The following is a 17,903-nucleotide window of genomic DNA, read 5'->3' as shown; positions in this document are numbered from 1 at the left end:
TTCAGAAGCCTGTGTTGTTACAAACAAGAAGAACAACAAAGTGGTTCTCACTGGAGTGAGAAAAGGAAATGTGTATTTAGATGACTTCAACTCATCAAACGCAGATTCTATCACTTGTCTTTTTAGCAAAGCAAATCAAGATGAAAGTTGGCTATGGCATAAGAAGCTGTCACATCTGAACTTCAAGACTATGAATGAATTAGTCTGGAAAGACCTAGTGATAGGCATTGCTCAAGTTGAGTTCTCAAAGGCTGGACTGTGTGATGCTTGTCAGAAAGGAAAACAAATCAAGGCATCATTCAGAAAGAAACTTGAATCTATAATTGAAGAACCACTGCAACTATTGCACATGGATTTGTTTGGACCAATCAATGTGTTGTCAATCTCAAAGAAAAGATATTATCTAGTGATTGTGGATGATTTCTCAAAGTTTTTTTGGACATATTTTCTTAAATCTAAAGATGAAGTTAGTGAAATCATTATCAATCATATAACGCAAGTCAACAATTATCCTGATCTCAAAGTTAGAAGAATTATGAGTGACAATGGAATTGAGTTCAAAAATTCTACAATGAGGTTGTTTTGTGAAGAAAATGGGATCATGCATGAGTTTTCACCAGCAAGGACTTCACAACAAAATAGAGTGGTAGAAAGAAAAAATAGATCTCTAATTAAACCTGCAAAGACCATGCTAGAAGAATCAAAGTTACAACTTATTTTTGGGTTGAAGCTGTAAATACTGCATGCTACACTCATAATATTTCTTTGGTTAATCAAGCAAAATGCATGAATCCTTATCAATTGTTCAAGAACAGGAAACCAACACTGAACTTTCTTCATGTTTTTGAACGCAAATGCTACATTCTAAGGTATCAAACTGAGCAACATGGAATGTTTGATGCCAAAGCTGATGAAGGTATCTTTGTTGGATATGTTATTGGGAAAGCATATAGAGTCTACAATCTAAGAACCAACATTGTTATGGAATATGTACATGTTGTGTTTGATGATAAGAAGATTGAAGGACTGTAAGATGAAGGTTTCCATGAAAGCCTCAAATTTGACACTGTTGAGATGAACTGTGATGAAAGTGATCAAGAAACAATTTCTAAGGAATATGCAGAAAAATCAGCAACAAATGAAGCACAAAATTCTACATCCATCGAAAGATAAAGTACAACATCCGTTGAAAGACAAAGTGCAGCATCCGTTGAAAGAAATGGTGCATCATCCGTTGACAGACAAACTGCATCATCCGTCGAAAGGAAAAACTCAACATCCGTTAAACCATCAATAGGAGTTGAAGACCCTTTTAGATCACACACTGAAAGAACCCCAACCTCAAATCAAATATCCATAAACTCAGGGGGAGTTTCTTCAAATCAAAACTCAGTCACACATCAAGACAACACCTGAGCCCTCTTCATCTAAAGATAATATACCACAATAAAGGAAATGGACTAAAGATCACCCATTTGAACTAATTATTAGTGATGTATCTTCAAGAGTACAAATAAGGAAAGCCACTCAAGATGAATGTCTATATAGTAGCTTCTTGTCACAGGAAGAACCAAAGAGGGTAGAAGAAGTTTTGTTGGATCCTGATTGGGTTTTATCTATGCAAGAAGAGCTAAACCAATTTGAAAGGAATAAAGTATGGAAGCTGGTACTCAACCCTAAAGGAAAGAATTCTATTGACACCAAATGGGTATTCAGAATTAAGATGGATGATAATGGCAAAGTCATAAGGAATAAAGCAATATTGGTTTCTAAGGCTATTGTCAACATGAAGGGATAGATTTTGATGAAACCTTTGCTCCTGTTGCAAGACTTGAAGCTATTAGAATTTTTCTAGCCTATGCAGCTCATGCCAATTTCAAAGTCTATTAAATGGATGTAAAGAGTGCCTTTCTAAATGGATATTTGTAGGAGGAAGTCTATGTTAGTCAACCTCCTGGTTTTGAAGACCCTAACTTTCTAGAATATGTCTACTATCTTTTGAAAGCACTCTATGGATTGAAGCAAGCACCTAGAGCCTGGTATGATACTTTCTCAAAATTCCTTCTAAAAAATCATTTCACAAGAGGTACTGTTAACAAAACTCTTTTCTTTAGAAATGTTAATGGCTCTAGTATGCTTGTTCAAATTTATGTAGATGATATTATATTTGGCTCTACAGATGAAAAACTTTACAAAAAGTTTGTCAAACTAATGCAAAGTAAATATGAAATGAGCATGATTGGAGAACTTGCTTTCTTGGTCTCCAAGTTAAGCAATTTAGTGATGGAATATTCACTAGTCAAACCAAATACATTCATGATCTTTTAGAAATTTGACTTAATGGATTTCACATCTGCAAAAACTCCTATGGCCACTGCCACAAAACTTGAAATAAACACAACTGAAAAGTCTATAGATATTTCAAATTATAGAGACATGGTAGGTTCACTTTTATATTTAAAAGCAAGTAGGCCAGATATAATATTTTCTACTTGTCTCTTTGTCAGATTTCAGGCTGATCCTAGAGAATCTCATTTAGTAGCTATTAAAAGAATTTTCAGATATCCCAAAGGAACACCAAAACTTGGCATTTGGTATTCTAGAGATTCTGGTTTTGATCTAATTGATTACTCAGATGCAGATTATGTAGGTTGTAAAATAGATAGAAAAAGTACAACATGAACTTGTCAGTTTCTACGAAATAAGCTAGTATCCTGGTTTAGTAAGAAACAAAACTCAGTTTCTGCTTCCACAGCTGAGGCTGAATATATTGTTACTAGCAGCTGTTGTGCACAAATTTTATGGATGAAAAATCAGCTATTAGATTATGGTCTACATGTGGACACGATTCCAATTTTCTGTGACAACACAAGTGCCATTTCTATTACTAAAAATCCTGTGCAGTATTCAAGGACAAAGCACATTGACATCAAGTACCATTTCATTCCAAAACATGCCATGAATGGTAATGTGGAACTTTATTTTGTTCCAAGTGAGCAACAACTTGCAGACATCTTTACCAAGCTACTTGATGAGTTAACTTTCTCTAGGTTGGTAAGTGAGTTAGGTATGCTTAATTATTCTTAAGTTATCTTGATGTCTAAGCAATTTGTGATGCAGCCAGAAATAAATTTAATTTTCCCTAAAAAGATGAAATTTTGGCTAAGTCAAAATTAATCTCTCGACGGATGTTCATTATCCGTTGAACTTAAGCATCCGTCGAAAGTCAAATATATTTCTAGGTACTTTATCCCTCGACGGATAATGGTACATTCTATATCCGTTGATTTTCTTTAATCATAGCCGTTAATTCTGCACCTTATTCGTCGAATTTACTTGCAGTGTGTATGTATATGTCAATGGATAATCTTTAGAATTTCTACAGTTTATTTTATTTTTAAACAACTATTTTTGGCAATTTTCATTGGGTACTTTATAGTAATTTGTAATTTTTATTTATTCATTTATGAGAGTATAAAAGCCCATTTCACTTTTTATCTTTCTCCTCATTTTCAAAGCAATTTTACTCTCTTCATCTCCAAAACCCTCGTTCTCTGTAACTCTTTACTAATAAAAAATGGCACCAGTAGTCAAGGTTATGTCCCAATCTGGGTTTATCTATGAAAAGAACAACTTTGTAGCTCTGGTGGACAAGAGCATTGCTAACATTAAAGATTTCTACAAAATGATGGACTTCATTAGCAACTGCAAATTGATGTATACCATGCTCGAATCTCCAATGATTTACTGTGAAGTTGCGGAGCAAATCTGGACTACAGCTCTGTTCAATTCCAAAGATAAGACTATTACCTTTTCACTTAAAGGTAATGACCACTGTATCAACTGTGATAAAATTCAAGCTTGTCTTTTTTTGCCTGAAAATAACACTCTTATTCCACACACAGACACAGATGTGAGCACCATGGTTAAGTCTATGGTCTACTCTCTTGATTCTACCAATTTAGGTGGAGTTAGGAGAATGGGCCTTAGAAAAAAATGGAGCTTTCTCTGTGATTCATTCATAAAAGTGTTTTCTGGTAAAATTAGTAATTTTTATGCAGTTACTTCAACAATGATTAACATACTTTATATGCTTCTAAATGACAAATATTTTAATTTCAGTAATTATGTCATGATAGAAATAGGGTATAAGTTAGGAGATATCAAGAAAAGGTCCAAGAATATATATTATGCCAGGTTTCTTATGATGCTAGCAAATCATATTTCTAAAGACCTCTTGATTGAGAACCCAAACAATAAGCTTGCTTGTTGGGTCCAAGAAAAGAGGGTATTTGCTGACTTGAACAGGAACAACCTCCACAGTGATGTGCCTTTCAACTACTTGCCAATCATGGAGGCACCTCAGGTAAGTAGGTAAATATTTCTAACTCAACCCATTCCCAACCTTAAATTTCTTTGACTTTTACTATGGCTATGGCATCTGTGACTGTGACCAAACATATGTCTACCCAAGCCACAAAACCTAAAACTTTAAAATCCAAATCAAATAAACCACACTATAGTTTCTCTCAACAGAAACTAGTTTTAAAAACTACCACAACACATGAAGGGAGTGTGAAGGGTAGTAAGACAGGTGAGGGACATGGTGAACATGAAAGAAGCCCTAAGGATAAGGTGAGAGAGGTTAGTGTATCCCAGCCTAGCCACACCACAGTCTCCCAAAAGGCTGTGGTGCTTAACACGGATATTAGCACATTGCTAGTTGCATCCTCCCAAAAGGATGCAAATATTGAAAAAATCTCCAAGAGCACAGAACAAGAGGGGTGGGAACACCACAGACTAAACTCAAACCTATATTAGAAAGAAGAAGTTGAAACCATTAGGGGAGTCACAGGGTGCACACACTGTGCCAACTGCAGTCAAAGACTCAGTTCCTGCACCATCTCAAAGTCAGATTGATGTGGCTCCAATAAATGTGGAGTCACAGCCAAATTCTCTCATAATTAAAACACATCACACACACAACTCTCCCACAAACTCAATGGATGTGGATATAATAAACACATCAATTCCCGATATTCCATCTTTGAAACTCATGGAGGAGCCAAAATCAAAAGCAAGTGAGCATCATCTATTGATGATTTGTTGGCTCACTTGCCCTTTCTTTCTAAAACTACTGATAAGTTTGTGCATACAAATCTCAAATCAATCACCACAGACTCAACTCTAGTTTCAACTCTTAACTCTTTCATTTCTACCTCTTCGACGGGTATTCCCCATCCATAGATAAGTGATTGTCTCTTGACGGATAAGCTTAACAACAATTATCCATTGACACTCACAACTGCTAGTTTGACGGATATCTCTTATCTGTTGAAAGTCTCTAAAAAACTTGATATTTCCAAAATTGTGACAAGTGTAGACGACTTAGTAGTTGTATAATCATTTCTAGGACTGAGGGAAGGGAGTGATTTGAGTGAGAGACTGAGTTGCTCTCAGGAAAAAGGAGAGGAAAAGAGTGAAACCCCACATGCTATTTCTTCTAGCATGGTAAAAGTGAGTGAGAGGAGTCCCACCTTAGATGGTGAAGGTGAGGGTGGGAAGCCAAGGGGAACCCTTGATGTAAAAAGAGAGAGAACGTGATAGAAAAGCAGGTACAGAAGAACAGTGGGAGGAACCCATTGCAAGTGAGTTAAGTGATGTTAATGAAGCAGAAAAATAGAGGTTATTTCAGCAAGAATATCAAGCTGTTATAGATTCTGTCTTTTTTGATGCAGAGGCATTTACTCACCATGTTCCAACATATCAACTCTTAGCTGAACAGGATAATGAGGATATAGAGAAGACTCTAAATTTGGTACACACTACCACCTCTATGCTAAGGGCAAAGGATGCAATCAACACTCTTCCACCTACAGCTGGTGATGATTTTGAGTTTGATTCTGGTGATTCTTTTGGGGATGATTCTCATGGAGAAGATTCTGATGAAACTGGCATGAACATAGGGGGAGATGCAGAACATAGCTCATCTACAAACACTCCAGCCGGGATATTCACCAAAGATTGCAGTGATCATCACTTCAAATCCACACTTTTCAAACTCATTCATTACACTTAAATATCCATCCAAGCCACCACCAATGCCAGTACCAAAAGTCTTCTACAAGCCCATCTTGAATCTCTGCAACTGCACAAAATTCAGACTCTCAAACAAAGTCAAGATGTGGATAAAATTAAGAACACTATTGAGCAAGTTAAAAAGGACCTCAATAAAAGAATGGAGTACAAACTTCTTGAGTCAATAATGAGAGATATTCACCAGAAACTCAGGAAGGAAACTAACTTAAATAGAAAGGTTGAGGTATTGGATTCAAGACTGACAAATATGGAGAATTAAATTACCAAGATACTTGTCAATCAAGTACTCGAACACTTCTTCTTCAACAACTGGTGGCTGCTCAAACTTCCAACCCAGCTTTACTTGATGATAACAAAAAGGGGAGAAGAATGTGCATGTACAAGTCAGTAAGGTACTAGTTCCAGCTATTACCTTCAAAAAGCCACCAATGTTAGGCATCATTGATTTGATCAACTTAACAGCAGCTGAACTAAAGCTGAAAGAACAAAGAAAAAAGATAGATCAAAAAATTTCAGAGGTTTTTGGCTCAACCGCAACTCAAGTCGAATCTGTGAAATACTTCACACAGTTGAAGCCAATTACCCTAGAATAAATGCAGCTGGGAAAAGGAGCTAAGGGTGAAACCTCAATAAAGAATGAGTTCAACAACTTTGTTGTGCTGAAGCCTAAATGTGCAAGTGTCGCAATATCAACAAAGCGCCCAATATTGGTTGACTATTTTCCTCCTAGGCTAGATGAAGACAAGTTGTTGGGTGTATCTATTAAAAGCTTCAAAATCATCAAAGATGCCATACTTAGAACAAGAATTGCAAGAATCTACATATATGGCAAGATGATTTGTGTGATGTCTGGGCACCCTCAGTTTGGAGAAGCTAAAGATGAGGAAAATAGAAGACTTAGAGCTCAGAAAAGAAGTAAGAAGTAGGCTACTAAAGGAGTGAAAAGAAAATTAGAAATGCCTGCAACTCCAACTGAAACTGAGAAAAACTCATCTATAGAGAAGCAAGAACCAAAGAAGTCAGGAAAAAGGTATTAAAAGGTTAGAGCAAAAATAAAGCTATATGAAGATGATGAAGAAGAGGAAGCTAAAACAATTCAGTCTATCACTACAAGTCAAACAACTGTGCCTACAATGGAGCAAGTTGAGTTCAAGGTCCATCCTGATGTGAATTTTCATGGTGAGCCAATCATTCCCAAGGATGAACCAATAGACTGGGACAACTTACCTATTCATGAGCTAAATATTCCAATTCTAACTACATCAAAAAGGAAGAAGCAATCAGCAAGAAAGCAAGTCAAGCCTTCCGTGTCCCAGTCTAAAGCCTTATCCAAACCCAAGCCAACAGCCAACAAAGGAGATCAAATCTTTATCCATGACATAAAAGAATTCTCAAACATCAACCTTTACCTGGATGAGCTAGATGAAGTAAGAGCAATTGATGCCCACAACAGACTCCCAGAAAGATTGGTGTTCAGGTACAGGGGTGGAAAGGAAATCACATGGCCTCTACATAGGATTCTCAATGAAGGCTATAATGTCTTGGTAAAAGTATTCTCTGCAATAAAGAAAGATTTTGGATTCACCAAGGTGGCCAAAACAGAGGTACTCAACAAAATTCAACAAATAAGACAAAGTTGGAGAGATCCAAATACACTACCAAGAATCTTATCTATTCCTTACACTAGAAGTAGAGTGCATTTGAGACCATATTGGTTGATGGAGTTCAAGGATGAAAGAAATACCAGAAGATTCTTTAGACTTGAAGACTAGCTGAAAATATCAAGTAATGATACTCTCAAGGAAATGCAGGAGATGCTGGATCTCACCAATGAAGATGAATCTGAGTTCTACAGACAACTCCAACACCAAATAGAAGAAAACAATGAGAAACTGGGAAAGAAGACTAGACAATCAAGGAAAATGATTAATTTACTCAGTCTAGAGGAGCACCTTGAAAATGGCTTATGAGATTTCTGTGAACTTTCTTTTGTGCAATTTTCAATATATTGCAATACTTATCATTTTAATCTGCTATTGATTGTTTATTTTGTGTAAGGTGTTTTGTTATCATCAAGTCCTCCTAAATCTATGCCTATAATTCTAGTAGACATAAATTGGGGGAGATTTTTAGGAATATATTGTAGGCTTGATGATAAGTCACCAAAACACCTTAGTAGATTTAATTAAGTGATTTTATAACTATCAACGGATAACCATATTTGTTCATCCATTGATAGAGTAGCTTATATTTCAATAACTCTTTGTAACACATTTCTGTATACTGTAATAACCTAGAAGTTTAGAAGTTGTGGAATATTCTAAGTCATGTTGACTACTAGAAAGATATGCCAAATAGGTTGGCTAATTATAAATATTATATGCCTTGTAATTTTTCATAAGTGAAACAGTATCAACTTCTAAGAAAATACTTTCAACGGATAAACTACAAAGTTTTGACGGATGACTCAAGACACTTTCAACAGATAATCCATTAGAGACTCAACGGATATCTAATGTGGAGTATCGACGGATAACAATGAAGTCTCGACAGGTAATAATGAAGTCTCGACGGATAACCAATTCAAATAGAAGTTGAAAGTGACTTGACAGTCCATGGGTTAATTGTATACAAAAGGAATGTGGCAGGCTATTTACAGGTTTGAGAGAACAAACGAGCATTCCATTTCCATGCTTACTTGAAGAAATACAAAGATGTTGGATAGAGAAATGAGGGAACATGTGAATAGACTTAGATATTTATTTTATCTGTTTGTTATTTTCATGTGTAACTTGGTAATATATAAACCAAGAGTAGCAAGTAGAATAATGATCGATTGAACTGAGAAATAGAAAAAGCTACATCTGTTAGGAATTTCTCTTTTCTTCTTTTGTAAACACTTGTAAGTAGCTGTGTGTGCATTTTTGCATTATAGAGTTCTCATTTATATATATATCTCTGGTGGAAAGATCAATCCACCGGAAAGTTTTTAAACCATTGTGTTTACATACTTTGTGTCTTGAATACTTAAATCATTTATTCCGCACTTTTGCTTATTCAAACACATATGTATTTTGGAAAGAGATTTTATTATTTCAAAAAGGAACCAGAATTACATTCAACCCCTTCTGTAATTCTCTTGTTAGATTGTTAGGGAATAACAGAGACCAGAAGAATTCTTAGAGTTCACCTTTAAAACTACATCTTCATCAAAAGTAGCAGGACATGTTCCGGGATCAAACACTGAAATTAAAAAAAAACGACATTGTTATTGGACTATATCTAGAGGATTCCAGAATACTATTTCTAATAGCACAACTAGTGGATTATTAGGATATAAAGAAAACAAGAGTTTTTAATGCAAGATTTTGTTAATTTATATTGTAAAATTATGAAATAATAGATGCCAAACTGAAGAAAAAAAATAGTTATGGGAAATATTCATAATTATATGGAGAATGGGAAAGCTTCAGAGCATCTGACCTATGATAAGCATGACCTTTTCTAGCTTGCAAAGAACTAGAGACAAGAATCAGTAACCTCTCTTCCATATATCTTCTAGGATATTGCAGTAAATAATTTTCTTTAACCGTTCTTTCTAAAGCAATGGATACAGAGAACTGCAAGCATTGTGCAGCTTTAGTAGCATATTCTCCATAACTACATACCACAACCAAGTTAATATTTATTATTTTACAATCCTAATACGTAGAAAAGCAAAAGCGATTCAGGAAACAGAAACTTAAGTTAAGAGCCTTAGTAAAAACCAATTAATAGGCCAACCCTCAATATAAAGCAACAATAAACCCCAATAAATAATGCGCATCTCGTAAAAGTTGAATATTTCTAACACACACTTAAAATACTGCAAATGTATACTATTCTCAGCGCCTTTTCATTCCCTTCAACTAAAAAAATTAATTAATATATTATAACTAAAAAAATTATTCTCTATTGAACCAAATGTAACAAAATAATATGTGGTTACTTTCGATTAGTTCATAGCATGTAACGAAAACAAGCAATCAAGACTTATATTTATGCAATTATTATCATCTTATTTCACTCCCTCCAACCAAAAACATTAACTTTTTATTATAATTGAAATCATTCTCTACAACAAATTACAAAAAGAAATTATAAAATAATTAAAATGAGGGGTTACTTTTGATTTCTCAGCGTCCATATGGCATGAAAATCAGTTAAGACTAAAACTTTATCAGAATTACCCTCAAATACTACTGCTAATAATCCAAAAATTATCATTTAAGACAAAACAAGAACATGGGTTGTTTTAAGGTCATTAAAACATACACATACACATACGAGATGTACATTATTTAAAGCGAAAACGTAGAGGAAATGAAGGAAGCATGGCAGTTAAAATTGACATGAGTAAGGCCTACGACAGGATAGAATGGGATTTTCTGAGAGAAGTTCTATGTAAGCTTGGGTTCCATGACTGGTGGGTTCACCTTATTCTGCAGTGCGTTAGCTCAGTTTCTTATCACGTTATTCATGGTGACAGAGAAATGGGACCAATAATCCCGAGTCGTGGACTCCGTCAGGGGGATCCCCTGTCTCCATATTTATTTATATTATGTGCAGAAGGGCTATCTGCTTTGTTCCGGCGGTTCGAAAGTCGCAGGCTCATTCATGGGGTTAAAGTTTGTCGCCAAGCTCCTAGCATAAGTCACATGTTGTTCGCAGATGATAGTTATCTTTTCTGTAAGGCAAATGAAAATGAGGCAATGACCATGGTTGAGCTGTTACAGATTTATGAAGAAGCTTTTGGTCAGAGAGTTAATGTAGCAAAGTCTTCTATTTTCTTTAGCACGAATGTCTCTCAGGATTATAGAAGCAGGGTTTGTCAGATCTTACAGATGGAGGAAGCTGATGGGAACAGTCGGTATCTGGGTCTCCCAAGTATAGTGGGAAGAAATAGATCCAGTGTGCTAGGCTTTCTGAAGGATAGAGTTAAGAACAGGGTTCAATCATAGGAAGGAAAGTTGGGTTTCTCAAGCGGGTAGGGAGGTTCTAATTAAAAATGTAGCCCAGGCGCTACCAACTTATGCGATGAGTGTGTTCCTGCTGCCCCTGGAAATAACTAAGGATTTTGAACGAAGCCTATCAAAGTACTGGTGGGGTGGGAGTACAAATGCAAGGTCGGGAGATTCACTGGATGAGTTGGGACAGAATGACCAAGCATAAAGCAACGGGTGGTTTAGGATTTCGAAATTTTCATGATTTTAACCTTGCTCTTTTAGGAAAGCAAGGTTGGCGATTTATATCTAGACCCAAAAGCTTAGCCAGCAGAGTTTATAAAGCTCGATACTTTCCAGAGGTATATTTTCTTGAGGCACCATTAGGGAATAACCCTAGTTATGTTTGGAGAAGCTTATGGGAGGCCAAGGATGTATTGCGAGCTGGGGTAAGATGGTCGTTGGGTTCTGGGGAAAATATTAAGGTTCGAGGTCACCCCTGGTTGGTAGACGAAGCTAATCCTTATATTACTAGTGAGTTGCATGGGCTCGAGAACGCTACTGTATCAGCTCTGATGACCGAAGGAAGCAGACAGTGGGATAAAGATATTGTTGCAGATTTGTTTAATAGGAGAGATCAACAATGTATTCTGAAAACGCCAATTGGAGGAGACAATGTAGATGATTGTTTGTACTGGAGCCAGGAAGGTAATGGAGTTTATTCTGTCAGAAGTGCGTATCGTATGATTCAGTCTCAAAAAGGGTTGTGGCAAAATTCAGATAATAGTAGCATCTGGAAGAAATTATGGTGCATTAAAGCTCCGCCTAAAGTTTTGAACATGGTGTGGTGGGCTCTTTCGCAATGCCTTCCTACAAAAGTTAATCTTTTCGCTAAGTTTGTTCCTGTAACAATCACTTGCCCAATCTGTAATGGGGGGGATGAAACTATTTTCCATGCTTTGGTGAGTTGCCCGTTTGCAGATGATTGCTGGAGGAGAAGAGACAGTTTGTATCATGGTCTGGATGGCGAAAATTTTGCAGGTTGGTTGAGTTTGATGCTTAGTCGATCAAAGAAGGAGGAGTATGCAAAAATAGTGTCTCTTTGTTGGGCTATCTGGAATGCCCGGAACAATCTGGTTTGGAATAATAAGAAGGTTTCAGTGGAGGGTGTTGTCAAGTCGATGAAGCAGTATCTTGCAGAATGGAGTAATGCCCAGGTTCATACCACTCAAGCTTTATACCAGTTCGTTGAATTTGGTGATGGAGCTCATTCTTGGGTGAGGCCAAAATTGAATGTAGTCAAGATAACAGTCGACGCAGCAATCTTTGCAGATAACTTTTCTTATGGTATTGGCATGCTGGCGCGTGATGAGAAAGGAGATGTGGTGCTAGGAAGATCGGAGCTATACCAGGGCAATGTTAAACCTGACTATGCAGAAGCTGTCGCGGTCAAAGAAGCATTGAGCTGGATAAAAACCAATAAGTGGAAGGAAGCAATTCTGGAGTCAGATTGCTTAGCGGTGGTGCAAGCTATTAGGAGTGCAGTTATCATGTCTTCACCTTTTGGGAAGATAGTAATGGAGTGTCGCCAAATGCTCAAGGAATTAAACATTGATTTGTTTTTCATTAAACGATCGGCTAACGCAGCTGCTCATTTCATAGCTAGAGAGTCGAGTTCATTTCCCGGTCGAGTGTTTGATAGGAGTTCTGTTCCTTTCAATTTATGTTCTATCTTGTTAAGTGATTTATGTGGTTAATGAAATCCCTTTTCGTCAAAAAAAACATACACATACACTTATGAGTATATATACACGGGGAACTGTAGCAAGAACTGAATAATTGATAATGAAATTCATAATAAAAAATACAAGATCAGAACCAGACTAACTTGGGAGTTCCTTTATTTCTTTTTGAATCTTGAAAGCTCGACATGTTCAATTTTTTTATTCTTTTTTATGTTGGTCAAGTATGCTCTCTCTCTCTCCCCTCTCTCAGTTTTTTATTGAGAGGTAGGTGGGTTCAAGATTTTGTATGTTCTGTAACACTTTTGTATTGTAGTATCATATTTGGTGGATGACTTTCTATGAAACCATATAGACATTTGTTCAGACTTTAATTTTGACTCAGTTTGATTTTAGTTCAGGCTTTTTAATATAAAAAATTTGACTAAAATTAATTATTAATTTTAGTTGGTTCGATTGATAACAATTGTATATAAATACACACAAATGATAACTACTATCGGATGAACTTATTAATGGACTAGTGTGCTCCTAAAAACCTCTTGTTCTTCTCGCTGTTTTTGTTGTTCAATCAAAGGTAATAACAAAATAATAGTCTGTTAGGTTAGGTTTCCATACAATCAGCAATCATGTCGATAGTTATGCAGTAAATCAAAGATATCAAAAATGATGTTTCTTTATATAGACTACAGTTTTTTATAATATCTTAGATCAATGCAATCTTTATGACCGGTAGCCAAATGATACTAACTCCATCTTACGACACCAACTGCTGCCTCAAAGTAAACTGTTAAAAGTTTACAATATATTATAAAATCTCAGAACAAAAATTTCCTTTAATTGATGTCGTGGAAGTACTTTTGACAAGAACTCGACCTTCTTTAACTACGCCTTTCAATAAAATAACTTCAGATCACTATAATAAAAATATACAAAAACATTTAAACAATATAAGATTTCTTTAATGTCATAATTATAGTCTCGTGGTTTAATAAATTTTTATGACATACCATAATATAAGGTTAAACCTAAGCCTTGATGGGAATCGAACCCATGTCAACCATTTGCAAATTTATCACATCAACCACTTGAGGTAGAAACACATTTGATTAAATATTAATAAAATAAAGTATTGAGCTAGAGCTTATTTATTTACACGAACTGTCTTGCCCTATATTTAGTTTGATATTTATTTTAATATTTATATAAAATTTAATGATTTGAGACTTGATTAAATAACTCATTTTGATTTAATAACTTTATACACTACTAGAAATAGTAAATACGATATCGGTGCTTAGACATCGGCATGTAATGCACCCGATGTTAAAAGCCTATTTAACATCGGTTTAAAAAAAGCGATATTGAATATAAATCTGACATCGGTTTTATATAGTAGCCATTGTCTATGTTCAGTTTTAAAATAATAACAAATAAATGCTTTTCACTTTAACATCGGTTATTTATGCTAATCGTTGTCTATAGCCATTTCTAAAAAAAATGACTAAATAAATGTTTCAGTTCCCTCGCTTAGTACCCAAATTTCCCCCCTTAACAAAAAAGTTAAAATTTTATCCCCCCTTCCCCCTTTACTCATAAATCGACTATCTCTCTATCTCTCTCTCTCTCTGTCTCTATCCCCATCTTTATCTCCCTCCCTCTCTCCCCCAAACCTCAACTGCGACTTCACTTCCCTTATCTCTCTCTTCCCCCACACCCCAAGGCGACTCTGTCTTCTCTCTCTTTCTTCTCTCTCTCGAACTCACTCTCATAAACCCTAATTTACACTAGTACATATTTTAAATTCAAATTATACCTAATTAAGCACTAACTTACGCTTTGAATTGGTAAGATTAGACAAAAACCGTAGATTTGGAGCTTAAAAGGATCTTCGAAACTTTGGGTATCGTTCGATTAAGTTTTAATTTCAAATTTGGTTCGTTAAATTTGAACTAGTCTCCAATTTTCAAATTTTTTCTCTTTAGTCTATTTTTCTTCACAGATCTGCTGCTTTTGGAGATTATCTTTGTAAAGATTTGGTTTTGGAGCTTTGGGTTCGTTAAGAAAGATTTCCCTCTTTCTTGAGCTTTTAATCCATTTTTGTTTCTTTCACTATGCTTGTTTGATGCTTGTTATTATATGGAGCTATTTTTTTAGTATTCGAAGTCGTTAAGCTTTTTTTGAATATGGAGAAGTTTGTCTTTTTGGATTGTAGTGATTGGCCCTTACGATTATTTGCGCTTAATGTTGAATCAAAGTTGTATGATATCCTTGTTTGAGATAGAGAAGATGCATGGTCGTAAGTTCACCCACTCTGTTTGATGTCAACCAAGTTGGGGTATGAATCTAGATTTTCAGTCATTTAGTGAAATAAACAAATATCTTACAAGATCCTTTCTTTTCTGGTTTTTAAGCTCGAAAAAGATTATAAATTTGGTGAACTGATATGGTTGTGTGGCTCATCTGAAAACCAGGTGCTTCCTCCAAATTTCATTAAGCTTGCCAAAGATGTGTACATGCCCGATTTTATTGCAGCTTCTGATTGTATGCTTGGTGAGTTGTCCTGGTACATAATAAACTTAAAGTCTTAATCATACATGTCGTAACCATATGCTCAATTCTATATTATTTCTCTTGATTGCTTTACTAGTGTATCTATGTATCTGAGTGTCTAGATGTTGAATTCCAACAACACCAGTTATTTTCGGTGAAAACATATTTTAAGCCCCCTATATATCGGTGTTTTTCTCAGGCTTCACCTTGTATTCGTTTTAGTAAAGAGGGAGTACTTTTGGTTGTTTTAACAAGAGAGAACTCGGTAAAAATATTAAGAAATGCCAAAGGTTATCTACTTTCCCTTGTAGCTTGCAATCAGACATCCAGACCTTACCCTGAAGGTCTAAAACTGGTGGTTGGGTGCCTGCTGCACTTATACTTGGTCTGTTTATTTGCCTCTCTAATATGATAATCATTTAGGAAAATTTACGTAAATATTCATGATAATGAGATGCGATATTAGCTAATAGTGCCTCCTAATCACTAAGAGTGCATTCAGTCCATGTAAGTAATGAAGATAGTTCATGTTCAAGATATATAACCCCATCGGAACTTTTAGGAGCAGAGACTTACTTGGTGTATTACCAATACTTTTTACAAACTATTCTCACTAGATTAATGTGCTCTTCTTGTTTAGTCATAGCACTTGGCCAGCCCAAAGTACCATGTGACTTAACTTCCTTGTATAAATAGCTGGAACTTGCTAGTTGTAATTAAAATGCAAAATTTAACTATGAAATGTCCACCAATCTTTTGTTTTATGGTTTTTTTATTATCATGTACTGAACTTAATACCTCATATCCATTTTGATTATTCATCATTATTAACATCCGCTAATAAGAAAAACGCGCGATAGCTTTTGGGTTTTCTACATTTATTGCTTGACCATACATATCGAATTATTCTTTACCGTGACTGTTTCTGCACTTGTTAATGGGTACAAGTAGGCACATATAAAGGAGCTTGAGGAAGAAGTAAAACTTCTAAAGAATCTTTCTCATCCAAATATTGTTGTAAGTATAATCTATATAATCTGTGTTTCTATAGGATTTTTACTCTTTTTATGCCTTTATTGCTTATTCGGAGATGTATCCTTATTTTCATTTATTCATAATTTTATTTAGAGATATGTAGGAATTGTGAAAGAGAAAGAAGCTCTAAATATCCTGTTGGAGATGGTCATGTTGATATTGTAGGTGTGCTTAGGAGAATCCAAAGAGGGGTAAATTATCTCTTCTAGGCTTGGATCCTCATAATTAATGTTACATTACACAAGCATTAACTGTGTTTATAAAGTGATTTTTTTCCTAAATTGATGTAATAAAGAGAAGAAATATAATTACCATATATGATGTATAGTGTAGATGTGCTACCTTGATCTATAAATTTTAAGAGCTATTCAGTTCATCTAGTAGAAATCTCAAGTTTTCAGCACACATTTAAATTATGAGTGGGATTAAGAAGCAGCCCTTTCATTATTTAATCTGTTGTTATTGTTATGATAATAGTTATTCCTCATCAGATTGCATTTGTAATGTACATGGTCTTAGTATTTCTTAACTCTTTGTTTTTTCTGAACATGTGTCCAGATACATTGGAAGGATTTTTGTAAAGAGTAGTGGAAAGCAGATTGAGATCTTGACAAAATTAAATGAAATGGCTGGCTTTGATGCTGATGAGGAAATTGAACTTTTGAGGTTTGTTTTCTAAGTCAAAGTGTATCAGTTCGTTGGTTTGCTAATTTTTAATGGTAGGAGAGCACCAAAGATGTTGCACATTGCGGTTCAATCTAACAAAAGTACAATGATTTTAAATTTTAATATCTTTTGAAATAAAACAATCAGCTTGGTGTTAAATTTATTTAGAAGTCTTAGTTTTTAGATATTAAATATTTAATAATTGAACATATGATATGTTCAGGAGGTTAAATTTGAGCCATGTGTGATGTGTGAACGACTTGACAAGAGAGCTTCATTTCGATTGAGCCAGGTATGATTTGTATGTCATAATTGTTGACCAATTTACATCCAGCTGAGCAGCCGTGCATGTAAATTTTTAATAGTTGTATGCAGATCGAAGACGGGGACATAGTTTGCTTCCAGAAATACCCTCAACCTCAGAACGAAGAGGAGTATAGATATCATGACGTTCCTTCATTTTTGGAGTATGTTAAGAATCAGTCAGGTATACATTGCTTAATCTTTTCAATGATGCAAAAATTTTTGTAGGCTACACATTTGTGTTTGTATAAGTTGTTGGAATAATGATATTAATCTATTATTTAATGAACATATTGATAGATTTAAATCTATAGCAGGTTCCCCTGTTCTTGATGATTTTACCCCTTAGATGGGACTTGCTCGATTGTTTTTGGCACTGAGAGACTCATCATATACTGTGATCTGGTCACCTATTTAATGCCATTAACATATTACTATAATAACCTGCAGTATTATAGTAATATTATTTATAATGTATAAATCGATTTTAAAGTATGCACTATGGTAAAAAATACATGTAGTG

The 17,903-nt window shown here is 35.2% G+C and overlaps 1 long non-coding RNA gene across 9 annotated transcripts; it reads left to right on the top strand.

Moving 5' to 3' along the window:
• Positions 1 to 14,430: 14,430 nt before the first annotated feature.
• On the top strand, positions 14,431 to 17,607 carry LOC141667748 (uncharacterized). Of its 9 annotated transcripts, XR_012552754.1 has the most exons (9): positions 14,431 to 14,726; positions 14,826 to 14,877; positions 15,039 to 15,161; positions 15,298 to 15,376; positions 16,328 to 16,393; positions 16,505 to 16,602; positions 16,970 to 17,077; positions 17,301 to 17,369; positions 17,453 to 17,607. It is a non-coding gene; the product is annotated as an uncharacterized LOC141667748 (long non-coding RNA). The 9 variants fall into 9 exon arrangements; XR_012552755.1 differs by lacking the exon at positions 14,826 to 14,877; XR_012552753.1 differs by having other exon boundaries at positions 14,431 to 14,877.
• The last annotated feature ends 296 nt before the right edge of the window (positions 17,608 to 17,903 follow it).

The sequence above is a fragment of the Apium graveolens genome, chromosome 6 (genome assembly GCF_009905375.1).
Source record: "Apium graveolens cultivar Ventura chromosome 6, ASM990537v1, whole genome shotgun sequence".
NCBI classification, from domain to species: Eukaryota; Viridiplantae; Streptophyta; class Magnoliopsida; order Apiales; family Apiaceae; genus Apium; species Apium graveolens.
Note: the sequence above shows the minus strand (reverse complement) of the source record. Positions and strands in the feature narration are given on the sequence as shown.